The following is a 12,766-nucleotide window of genomic DNA, read 5'->3' as shown; positions in this document are numbered from 1 at the left end:
GGGGTTCTACTGTATTTAAATGTGATCATTCACAATAGTTAATTGTGAATGCTCACATTTAAATACATTTACTTTAACATTATTTCCGTTCTCGTTCGCGTTGTCGTTTCCGTTCCCGGTTTATTGTGAACCAGCCTTAATACGAGGCAAACAATTTTCTTATGAAACAAGTTCAGAATACAGTGACATGGATATACTGTAATGTAAGATCCAATTAACCTGAAGTATTTTAAATAGATAAGTTACTGTAAGCTAATTAACCCAGACTAGTTGCAATATAAAAATATGGTTTAACAACGACTTAAGCCACGTAATCATGCTATTCTATTACGTATAATTATTAGGCCTAGTTATTGTAAACAGTGTAGTATTTATTACTTTAAAATAAATAAAACTGAACCTTATTGCTCGCTGACATTATTTAAACACAAGTAATAATGAATGTTCTGATAAAATGTTGATTCATGTCAACTTTAATAAGTGTCTCCTTTTTTATTTTGGGAATCTGGTCGCCCTATTTTAGTTACAACATTTATGGCGGAGCATTAATTGAAATTATATTTTCAAAAACACACAAAACAAAAGAACACAAATTGCATAACGTTATCATATACACATTTTAACAATCAATTGTAACGTTGAGATAATTCAGTATAACAAATCAAATTTTGCTACTTATATGATGTTGCTTTCAAGCGGCATTATTACGGTCATGAATTTCATTCTCTGTATGATTAACATAATATCACCGTCTTCTGTACAGTAACTGAATAAATTGAACATTGAGAAGGGATAATTATGTTTAAGAAATAGTGTTGTCACTTAAGACCAATATACTGTAGGTTTGTTAATTTGGCCACAGAAAACGGTGATATTATGTTCCTCACACTTGTCTGAGTGTATCCAAGTTTGTCATATTTAAATTTAAAAGATTCTGTGTGTGCAAGTTTTAAACTAATTTACAATTCATTTTATATATCAATATGCCTGGTAAATTATTAATAAGTATTTAATGAATTTCAATCTTAAGACATATCAACTTGCAAATGTTTATTTGCTATTTAATAACAATATATGAACGTTTTCGCCGTTTAGGGCATCTTCAGATATAACAAAACATATAATCTGGTATAATCTGGACCTATAATAGTAAATTATGCAAATAACAAGGATTAGAGAACAATATATGTGATACATGAAATTCATGAGCTTTATGTAAAATATGACATAATACAGGATGAATATTGAGAATCTTTGAATTTTGAACTTAGACTGGACGAATATTTTATTTTATACATATAGCTCATGTTACAATTAATATACAATGATTAAAATTTGTCAGTGATGTTAAATTTAAAATTTACAATGATGATAATAAAATATTTTAGAGTAATCATGGCTGAAAGTTGTCGTAAGTTACAAGATAGTTTGTGTAGTTGATGTTCGTGTGTTTTGTAATTATTTCACTTAGAGAGGCCGTTAGCATTTGAAATGGATGTTGTTTGACGTTGATGACTACATTACAATTAATATACAGTGATTAAAATTTTTCAATGTTAAAATTTAAAATTTATAATGAAGATAATAAAATATTTAGAGTAATCATGGCTGAAAATTGTCGTAAGTTACGAGATAGTTTGCGTAGTTGATGTTCGTATGTTTTGTAATTGTTTCACTTAGAGAGGTCATTGGCTTTTGAAATGGCTACTCTAATGTGATGACATCCTATTACGTGTCCTCAGGTTTATTGAAGTATATAAATGAAGAAGTTCTATAAATTTGTATGTGCTGGTGTTGGTGTGTTGGTGGTTTTAAGAGAACATGAGCTATATGTATAAAATAAAATATTCGTCCAGTCTAAGTTCAAAATTCAAAGATTCTCAATATTCATCCTGTATTATGTCATATTTTACATAAAGCTCATGAATTTCATGTATCACATATATTGTTCTCTATTCCTTGTTATTTGCATAATTTTCTATTATAGGTCCAGATTATATGTTTTGTTATATCTGAAGATGCCCTAAACGGCGAAAACGTTCATATATTGTTATTAAATAGCAAATAAACATTTGCAAGTTGATATGTCTTAAGATTGAAATTCAATAAATACTTATTAATAAGTTTTAAACTAATTTAATAATAACATATCATTCATATTTCAGACGGTCCACACCTGTGGAGTAACGGTTAGCGCGTTTGGCCGCGAAACCAGGCGTATCGCGTTCGAATCCCGATCGGGACAAGTTACCTGGTTGAGGTTCTTTCCGGGGTTTTCCCTAAAACCAATTTAAGCAAATGCTGGGTAACTTTCGGTGCTGGACCCCGGACTCATTTCACCGGGATTATCACCTTTACCTCATTCAGACGCTAAATAACCTGAGATGTTGATAACCCACATAAATATTTCAGTTGTTTCAGCTCGAATATACTTTTTTTACAAAACAATGAGAATGTCTACGAAATGAATAGCGATGGAAATATTTGCCGAGAATAATTAAATAGCAAATAAAGAAACCAACCTTTTCTAAAATCCTTTCAAATCAACTTTTAACATCGCATTGTTTCAAAACATATTCGTTCCCCGCTAGAATTTATTATACAGTAATGTGTCGGTAATTCTAACAAGTTAAAACACATACTAATGATGTTATTTTAATTAGATATTTGTGGATGCTATCGCATTTCATAGCCTTATAGTTTTGTAACATCATAGTGTGTACTTTGTGTTTTACGGATGGTATGACACTAACAAATTTACTGGTAATAAAAGTTTTTGCCAATAGAAATATGGAGTACAAATTTAATTAGTTTCCACTTTTGACTCTTCCCCTGAACAGACTTTTCCAGGAATTCTTTACTGACTACGTTAATACAATTCATAAACGAACAGAAATTCATTAGCTTGATATGGTGCAGTGCATAATGAACCTGAAACATTCTGCGTCCATACATAATATTGTTTCAAACTGTTTCATAACAAGACTTAACTTCGCGAGTGTATTAATAATTATACGTCATATTTGTGAAATTTCTCGCATAGCAGGCCTATATTGTTTTTGGTGTCTTTGTTGTTATTGTTATTGTTGCCTTTAGGAATATGTTATGCCCTTCATTAATACGTACAAACTACCTACAAACGGATTGTTTACAGAATTATCAGTGTAGGCCTACAGAGTCAGATTTCTGAATAATTGTTGAATTGTTGCATTGTCACTTTTGTAGTCCATCAACACATCAGAAATACATAGTGAAGGATGGAAATAATAATAATAATAATATTGTTATTATTATTATTATTATTATTATTATTATTATTATTATTATTATTATTATTGAACAATTGAACACAAATTACTTTCTAAATGATACAACCTTAGACACATTACTGTTTGCAGATGACCAAATCGTAGTTGCCGACTCGGAAGATATTAATAATAATAATAATAATAATAATAATAATAATTTATTTATTTAATCTGGCAGAGCTAAGGCCAGTAGGTCTTTTCTTCCGCCCAACCAGATTCTAATTCTAATTAAATACAATTGCTTACATAGTTATTACATTAATATCTAGACCATAAAACAACAATGAAAGTAAATAATGAAAGTTGGATAAGTAATGTTAGCGTGACAGTAATAAACATTGGTAAGAAATAATAATAATAATAATAATAATAATAATAATAATAATAATAATAATAATGAGATAATTTAGATATTTATCTGTGATATATATAACCATTAAACATTGAGAAACCTGAAACAACTATTATTGTTAACAAGAATTGTTAGAAAAATATTTCGTTAGTCTATTCTTAAATTGGTTTGATGTCTGACAGTCCCTGACATTACTCGGTAGGGAATTCCAAAGCCGAGGAACAGCCACAGTGAAAGAAGATGAATATGAGTATGTTCGGTGGGAGGGAATGGATAATATTGAGGAGTGTTGTGATCGTGTGTCTAGGTTATGATGGGTGGATAAATTTTGAAAACGAGACGCAAGATAGAGAGGAGTGGAGAAATGCAATATGTGAAAGAGAAGGGAAAGACAGTGGATTTTCCTACGATCTTCTAGACGGAGCTAGGACAATATTTTGAGGGATGGTGTTACGTGATCAGCCCGGCGAATATTGCAGACGAAACAGACGCACATATTATGAACTCGTTGTAGTCTCTGCGCCGAAGTAACGCTTAGGTCAGTAATCAGAATATCACAGTAATCGAAGTGGGGCATCACGAGTGTTTGCACTAACATTTTTTTTCATGGATAAGGGTAGAAAATTCTTCAGTCGCCTAAACGAGTGGATTAATGAGAATACTTTTTTGCAGGTTTCTGCAACTTGAATGTTCCAATTTAAACTTTTATCCATATAAATGCCTAGATTCTTTACTGATTCACTGAACGGAATTTCGGTGCCGTGTATTTTAATTTGGTATGGTAATAGTGCTTAGCAAACGTGAATGGCCCACAATGATTGACTGTGATTTTTCTGGATTTAGTTTAAGTCGGAATTTCCGTGTCCATGTCCAGATTGAGTCCATATGCAAAGAGCAAAGAGCAATATACAAATTAGAAAAACTTTCGAAAACACATAATTTGAAAATTTCAACAACAAAAAAAAAAAAAACTAGGTTTTAGCATTCTCTGGGTAAAATTCCATCAGATCAAAAATAGTTGTAGATAATCATATATTAGAACAAGTTAACTCTTTTGATTATTTAGGTTGCAACCTCTCTCACATTTCCCCTAATGATTTTGACAATAAAATGGCTAAATACCAGCAACTCATAAGCACTACTAAAAGAACACTGTTGAAGAAGGTTAGAACTCGGACTGTTTTAAAATTCTACAAAACACTAATCGTACCAACTCTATTATATGGTTCTGAAACATGGACACTCACCTCACAGCAGATCAGAAGACCAGAAGCAGCAGAGATGCGACTCTTAAGGCCACTAGCAGGTTATACACTTCTTGATCACCAAAGAAACGAGGACATTCACAATATATTAAAAATACAAAACATAACTACAATTCTAGATACATACAGAAGAAATTGATACGACCATGTGATCAGAATGCTCCCAGAAACAATACCACAAAATATCCTAAACTACACACCAAGAGGAAGGAGAAACATCGGCAGACCGAAGAAGCGTTGGAGGGACCAGCTGAATCCAGGAGACGGAACAGGCCCAACGGCCTAATGCGGAGAACATTTGATGATGATGATGATGATGATTATTATTATTATTATTATTATTATTATTATTATTATTATTATTATTAAATACAGAGAGTTTCAAAAGTGGTGGTAAAAATTAGGGATGAGAATTAAAAGCGAAGAGAAGCAAAAACGTTCCAGTAAACTTGGGTCCGTAAATTAATCGTTTACGAGATAATGCCTTTTTTTTTTCTTTGCTAAATTGGGGCCGCCAGTGAACCAAGCGCCTGAATACGGTAAAACTACAACATTCACGCTTCGTACGTATGCCGCATTCTGTCCATCCCATTTTCTTTGGTGTGAGACGATTTCGTGAACGGTGGATAGGTAGAGGAGGACTTGTATGTAGATCACCGGATTTAAACTGTTGGATTTTTGTGTATGGGGTAATGCAAAAGGCCTAGTTTACACAACAGACATGACCACACCTTAAGAACCGCAGCATCAGGTTGTAGATGTCTTCCAGCAAATGAAAAATGACACAGGATTATTCGACGATGACGATGCCAGTGATTATATGAGCCGTTCAGAGCAGAAGTGGTGTAAGTCAAAATTGGGTAATGAGGTTTAAAGTAAATGTTCTGTAAAATGCAGCGCAAATTAGCAATTAATAGGCTATATCCTTCGTGCTATGCACTGACTAATATTAGTTTAAATAAATTGATTATTAATTGCTACTTTGCGCTGTATTTCACAGAATGTTTACTTTAACCCTCATTACCCATTTTTGACTTACACCACTTCTGCTCTTAACGGCTCATGTGATCATTGATCATTTTTCCTTCTGTTTTCTCTCTTAACCAACAGTACACCGCATCCCAGTTTTCAAATTTCGCACTGTTTATGCTGTTCCAACAAGAACGCCGGATTTAATCTATGTATTAATAACAAATCTGTAACCGAAATTTTTCTGGTAATTTTCGCTTTTCCAAAAATAATAATTGGTGTTAACCTGTATAATTAATCAACCTGAAATCGAAAATCGAATTTTTTATATTTTTGTTTGCATGCCTGTCTGTCTGTCTGTCTGGATGTTTGTTACCTCAACCGATTTATATGAAAATTAGAATATAAAATAAGTTCGTTGTAACTTAGATTTTAGGCTATATGGCATTCAAAATACTGTATTCAAAAGGGAGAGTTATAAGGAGACCTGAATTAAATAAATCGAAATGTCTCACTTATTATTGATTTTCCTGAAAATTATTACATAACAAACGTTTCTTTAAAAATGATTTCCGATAAGTTTTATTCTATGCAGAATTTTGATAGAACTGATATTTAATGAGATAAATGAGTTTTAAAATAACAATGCTTTTTTATTATCGCCACCTAACGGGCTGTAATGACATAAAAACAAATGACTTCGTCTATAAGGTGCCTTGTACGACAACAACAAACGGAAGCTATTAAAATACAGAGAATGTTTCTGTGTTTGTATGAAATAATCTCGGAAACTAATTAACTGATTTGTATCATTATTATTTCACCATTGGAAAGTGTAGTTTCTCTAGATAGACATAATGCTGTAATGTTATTACAGTAACTTCTGAGTGAATCGAGATTAAAATAGGTTCTAATGCACAGAAAACTTGATAGGCTATTCTGCATATTCGTTTCCTGTATTTCTTAAAATAATGTTTACGTACACATTCATTTTCATCTCAGACAATTAACGAACAACGAGATTGTATTGATTTAGTATGCAGTAATAGTAGTTTAGCTTAGCATTCCATTATTTTATAATCCGAATTTTAACTATGCTCAATTGAATCGTGTTGAAATACATAAAATGAATAAACTATGCAATAAATGCAATGAAAATAATTTGGGTAATGAGCCAAGTAGATTATGTTGCGTTGTTGTTTCCTCCTGAGATTCAAGAGCCCCCTCAACAAATTAAAAACTTACTTATAGGAGTACATCCGTTATCAACACACTTTTTATATAATATAATATAATATAATATAATATAATATAATATAATATAATATAATATAATATAATATAATATAATATAATATAATATAATATAATATAACATAATATAACATAATATAATATAATATAATATAGTATAATATAATATAATATAATATAATATAATATAATATAATATAATATAATATAATATAATATAATATAATATAATGTAAGTTATTTAAATACAATTTAAATTAAGTAACATATTAAATGATTTATCCTTCTATGAAACACGAATGTTCCCTGGACCAGATGTCCTATTTTAATTATATATTTTATTTCTAACAAGTGCAGCGTAGCGCAAGGGAACTACTAGTATTATGAATAAATGCAACAAAACAGATAACAAAATAGTTAACTGTGCCGCCAAACAAACAAGACTCTGGCGCAATGTCCCAACAATATCTTGTTTTTGTTGTGTTAGCAGCACTGATATCTGCTTTATTATCTGTTTTTGTTACATATATTCACATTATTAAGTCCGGCGTTCTACTTGGAATACCCTTTGTTACTTACTTTATTATTTTGATGTTTGAAATTCAGCAACTTTTTTATAATCTATTGAATACTTGTCTGGTATTGCATTAAAATACTTTTTCAAGCTTTTAATTTGAATATTTATACTTCTGCTACAACACAGTACTTCATATTTCATATTCATTGCATTTCCACGTTTATTGTTATATTTTAGTTTCACTTCAACACTGATTGATTAACTTCAGCAAAAAATAACATAATACGTCGAATATAATAATTGGAATATAAAATATAAAACTTGTTTTTTTATAGAAGTACTATTAATGTCAGATGTGAATATAATAAAAAGAGACAGTACATAAACAAATAAAAAATTTTTGTATTGATTTTCAACGAACATCAAATGTGGAACTATTGCCCTAGCATAAATAACTGGATCACAGATATTGCAACTACCCTTAAAAATTAATTGAAGTAAATAAACGAATATATCTAATCAATAGATTGCCTAAAAAGCGTTGTCGAAAGCGACACATAACCACGACAACTACAATAACCACAACATTGAGAGCAAGCATGATCAAACGACAACCATTTCACAATCACCACGATCATAAACAAGATAGCCACTACTATCACAATAGTGATAACCAGTACGATCACAACCACAACCACCTCCGCGATTAAAATAACGACAGCCACCGCGAACACAACCGTGACAACTACAGCGATCACATTAACAACAATTACAGCGATCACATTCACAACAAGTATATGGATCAAATTTCACGACAACTACAGTGATCACATTCACGACAACTACAGCGATCACATTCACGACAACTACAGCGATCACATTCACGACAACTACAGCGATCATATTCACGACAACTACGTTGATCACATTCACGACAAGAACAGAAATCAAATTCACCATAAGTAATAGCGATCATGTTCGCAATAACAGCGATCACATTCACAAGTAATAGCGATCACATTTACAAGTAAAAGCGATCACATTCACAAGTAAAAGCAATGACATTCACAAGTAACAGCGATCACATTCACAAGTAACAGCGATCACATTCACAAGTAACAGCGATCACATTCACAAGTAACAGCGATCACATTCACAAGTAACAGCGATCACATTCACAAGTAACAGCGATCACATTCACGACTGCTCACAGCAATCACATTCACTACAACTATAGGAATCATATTCACGAAAACTACAACGATCACAGCGATTACATTCACAACTGTAGCAATCACATTCACAATTATAGCGATCACATTCCAACTACAACGATCACATTCATGACAACTACAGCCATCACATTCACAAGTACAGTAATCACATTCACGGCAAGTACAGTGATTCTATTCACGACCAGTACAGCGATCACGTTCACAAGTACAGCCATCACATTCACGACAAGTACAGTGATCACATTAACGACAACAACGATCATATTCATGACAACTACAACGATCATATTCACGACAACTACAACGATCACATTCACGACAACTACAACTATCACATTCACGACAACTACAACCATCACATTCACGACAAATACAGTGATCATATTCACAAGTATAGTGATCACATTCACGACAAGTATAGTGATCATATTCACAAGTACAGGGATCACATTCACGACGAGTGAAGAAATCAAATTCACAGTAAGTAACAGCGATCATATTCTGAACCCATTCACAAGTAATAGCTATCACATTTATTGTCTACCTTTCCCTTACCTAACTGCTCTTGTATAACAATTATATTTTTCACATCTTTAGGTATGGTGTTTTTGGGTTTAGATTTGTAGACGCATGACCTTGAAGAGTAGATGATGTTCGTTTATAATTTATATTGAGCTCAATTTAACAGCAACTGGCTGATAAACTGGCCACTATAGTCGATGCCATTAAGACATTTAGATTAATGATCCACACAATTATTTTTGCAGACCTTTTTGATAATTTCTTCACATTATCTTATTCATATAGAAGCCTGAGTGTTACCTAACTTAGAAGAGATGACTATGATAATGATGATTATGGTGATTTGATGACTTTAATTGCTAAATTATGCTACGAAAATATTAGATATTTTGTGACAAAATAGGGTGTCCATTTTAGAGCAAGATGTTTCAGGGCTTCATACCCTGGTTCTCTAAGTGAAAAGATCGAAGCTGGTAGTTTGACACGGTTCTGGAATTGAAAAAAAAAAAATCGCTGCAGACAGAAGTCATGGTTCGAGCTAAAAATAAACTGAATAGAAAGAGTTCATTTCACCGCACATTGTTTCTTCAACAAGATGGATCACCTTCGAACTGACACAGTTATTATATGATTTCGTATATTCTAGAACCACTATCAGCAATCCCGGTTCGCTGACTCGGAAACGGACGCTACTCTTTCAGTATGGTTCACGGAAAAATCAACATAACTGTAACACGTTTCCACTGTGTGGTAGATATCAAAGTAGCCTGGAGTGCTTTAAGTACGGATAAAGGTAACACATTACTTAATAATTAAAAGTTCTATGATGGTATTGATTGCAAATGAAAAATAGAGTATGGGATGGAAAATCGGTTTTGCACGCCAGAAATCCAAATCCTAACCTCGGAGGGTCGAAATGGAATAGGTAGCCACCACGGTAGTTTAATGTTGGCGTGCGTGTTCAAAATAAGCTATACCTGTGATGTGCAATATGAAATGATTTGTTACTTACAGGGATCTAGACTTTTTCCCAACTTAACACAGTTTCAAAATATTGTAAAACATATTTAATATTTATTATTAGTTCTAATATATATATTTTACACATATACACAATTTTTAACTCAATTTCTAAAAAATTAAATATTTAATATATTGTTTTATCTTGTACTCCCGTCTAGTTTTAGTGCAAGACTCAAGTCGTTTTAGTATGTTGTTTTTTTTATTTATTTTTAATTTTTTATTGGATTATTTTACGACGCTGTATCAACATCTAGGTTATTTGGCGTCTGAATGAAATGAAGGTGATAATGCCGGTGAAATGAGTCCTGGGTCCAACACCGAAAGTTACCCAGCATTTGCTCGTATTGGGTTGAGGGAAAACTCCAACCAGGTAACTTGCCCCGACATAGATTCGAACCCGGGCCACCTGGTTTCGCGGCCAGACGCGCTGACCGTTACTCCACAGGTGTGGACAGTATGTTGTTACCATTAGTATTTATTCACTTGTCCAAGTTGTAATTTTTTATATTATTTTAATGTACCGAAGTACATATGATATTTCCATGCATATATTCTGCATCATCATACGATGAAAGAGTAATGGAACGGAGAAAAATTCTCTCCGGCGCCGGGATTTGAACCCGGGTTTTCAGCTCTACATGCTGATGCTTTATCCACTAAGCCACACCGGATACCACACCGGCGTCGGACAGAATTGTTTCAGATCTGTCCGACGCCGGTGTGGCTTAGTGGATAAAGCATCAGCCACACCGGATACCACACCGGCGTCGGACAGAATTGTTTCAGATCTGTCCGACGCCGGTGTGGCATCCGGTGTGGCTTAGTAAATAAAGCATCAGCATGTAGAGCTGAAAACCCGGGTTCAAACACCGGCGCCGGGAGAATTTTTCTCCGTTCCATTACTCTTTCATCGTGTAATATTTTAGTTTATTTAGTGTGCAGTTAGTATATACATGATGTTTCGGAGTTGGTCTTATAAACTTTCAGGGATGATGGCGAAGGGTAAATGTATCAATTTGAGATCAGGAACCATAGTCCGGAAATGACTGAGTCGAAAGTTATAAGCAAAAATAGTTGTGTGGAAATGGAATTGTAATTTGGCAACACGTGCCCTCCTTCCCTTAACTTTTGGAACAGTCGTGGAAAAATGGTATGGGCCGGATGTCTCCTACGTGGGTACTTGTACCGATACAATCTGTGAGCTTGTCTACTGTTCACATTGGCTCATCCATATTCGAAAATCAGGTTTGCTTATTCCGCTCTCGTGTACTCCTCCATTTCACTAGGACTGATCGACTGTACAGTGTCCAGTCGATCAGTCAGTGGTGGAAAAAATAAATTTTTATCTGCCCCCATGAGAATGTTTGCTTGAAAGCCACCATGGCAGTTTTATTACGATATCAATTCTCTCTTTCGTAGCCATCTGGCGAACCCGAGTGGAAAGTGAGCTGCCTGATTTGCTGAATAAAATTCTGTCTCATTGTTAAGTTTGATGGCGAAGTTGAGTCTCTGGCATTCTCTTTCAGCGAATAGTGGCGCTGGATTTTTATATCGGAGCGTGAGAGAGAGATAGAAAGCTGGGATTTGACTAAGACAGTGTATTCAATGCTATTCCGCCCCGGAAATGAGAGCAAGTATAACAATCGTCTGCTATCGCTCGCCCGCTTGCTAAACTGTGGTGGAATCTCAAATATTGATTTAATGTAGACCCATTGCATGAGACGGGCATCTGTAGTCAGCAAATTTAAAATTCCTACATGTAGTTTGGTGCCAAAGTTGCCGCTACACTGGACTGCTGCCGAGAGTATGGGGGCGACCAGCACAAACAAGCCGATAAAAGAAGCTCCACGCAGGCATTATATTCTTTAGCACACTTTTAATTTTTTGTTGTCGATTGCTCAAAAACCTTTTTAAGTTCCTGATATGATATGACTGGAATCTTCTCAGTATACACAGGAAACAAAGTTTATTTTAATAGCGTAATGTCTATTTTATTTTTCGACAGAATTCAAATAACGAAAATTGACTATTATTCAAGTGAACCTTTAATTATTAATATAGGTGTTCCCCAAGGCACAGTTCTAGGCCCTATTCTATTTTTAATATATATTAATGACTTATTAAAAATTGACTTACAACAATACAATGGTGTTCACTATTCTTATGCAGATGACAGAGTTTTACATTTTGGTGGGAAAACCTGGTATGATGCATATAATAATTCAAATAATAGACTTAAATTAATAAAAAAAAATGGTTTGACATAAATTATCTTTCTATCAACAAAAATAAAACCATAATTATTTCATTCTCATTGTCTG

General features: G+C 33.4%; 1 non-coding gene across 1 annotated transcript; it reads right to left on the bottom strand.

The window, feature by feature from the left end:
• Window positions 1–11,044: 11,044 nt before the first annotated feature.
• On the bottom strand, window positions 11,045–11,116 carry TRNAY-GUA (transfer RNA tyrosine (anticodon GUA)). The gene has a single exon. It is a non-coding gene; the product is annotated as a tRNA-Tyr (tRNA).
• Between the last annotated feature and the right edge of the window lie 1,650 nt (window positions 11,117–12,766).

The sequence above is a fragment of the Periplaneta americana genome, chromosome 11 (assembly GCF_040183065.1).
Source record: "Periplaneta americana isolate PAMFEO1 chromosome 11, P.americana_PAMFEO1_priV1, whole genome shotgun sequence".
NCBI lineage: Eukaryota > Metazoa > Arthropoda > Insecta > Blattodea > Blattidae > Periplaneta > Periplaneta americana.
The sequence above is the reverse complement of the archived record's forward strand: the minus strand, read 5'-3'. Positions and strand labels throughout refer to the sequence as shown.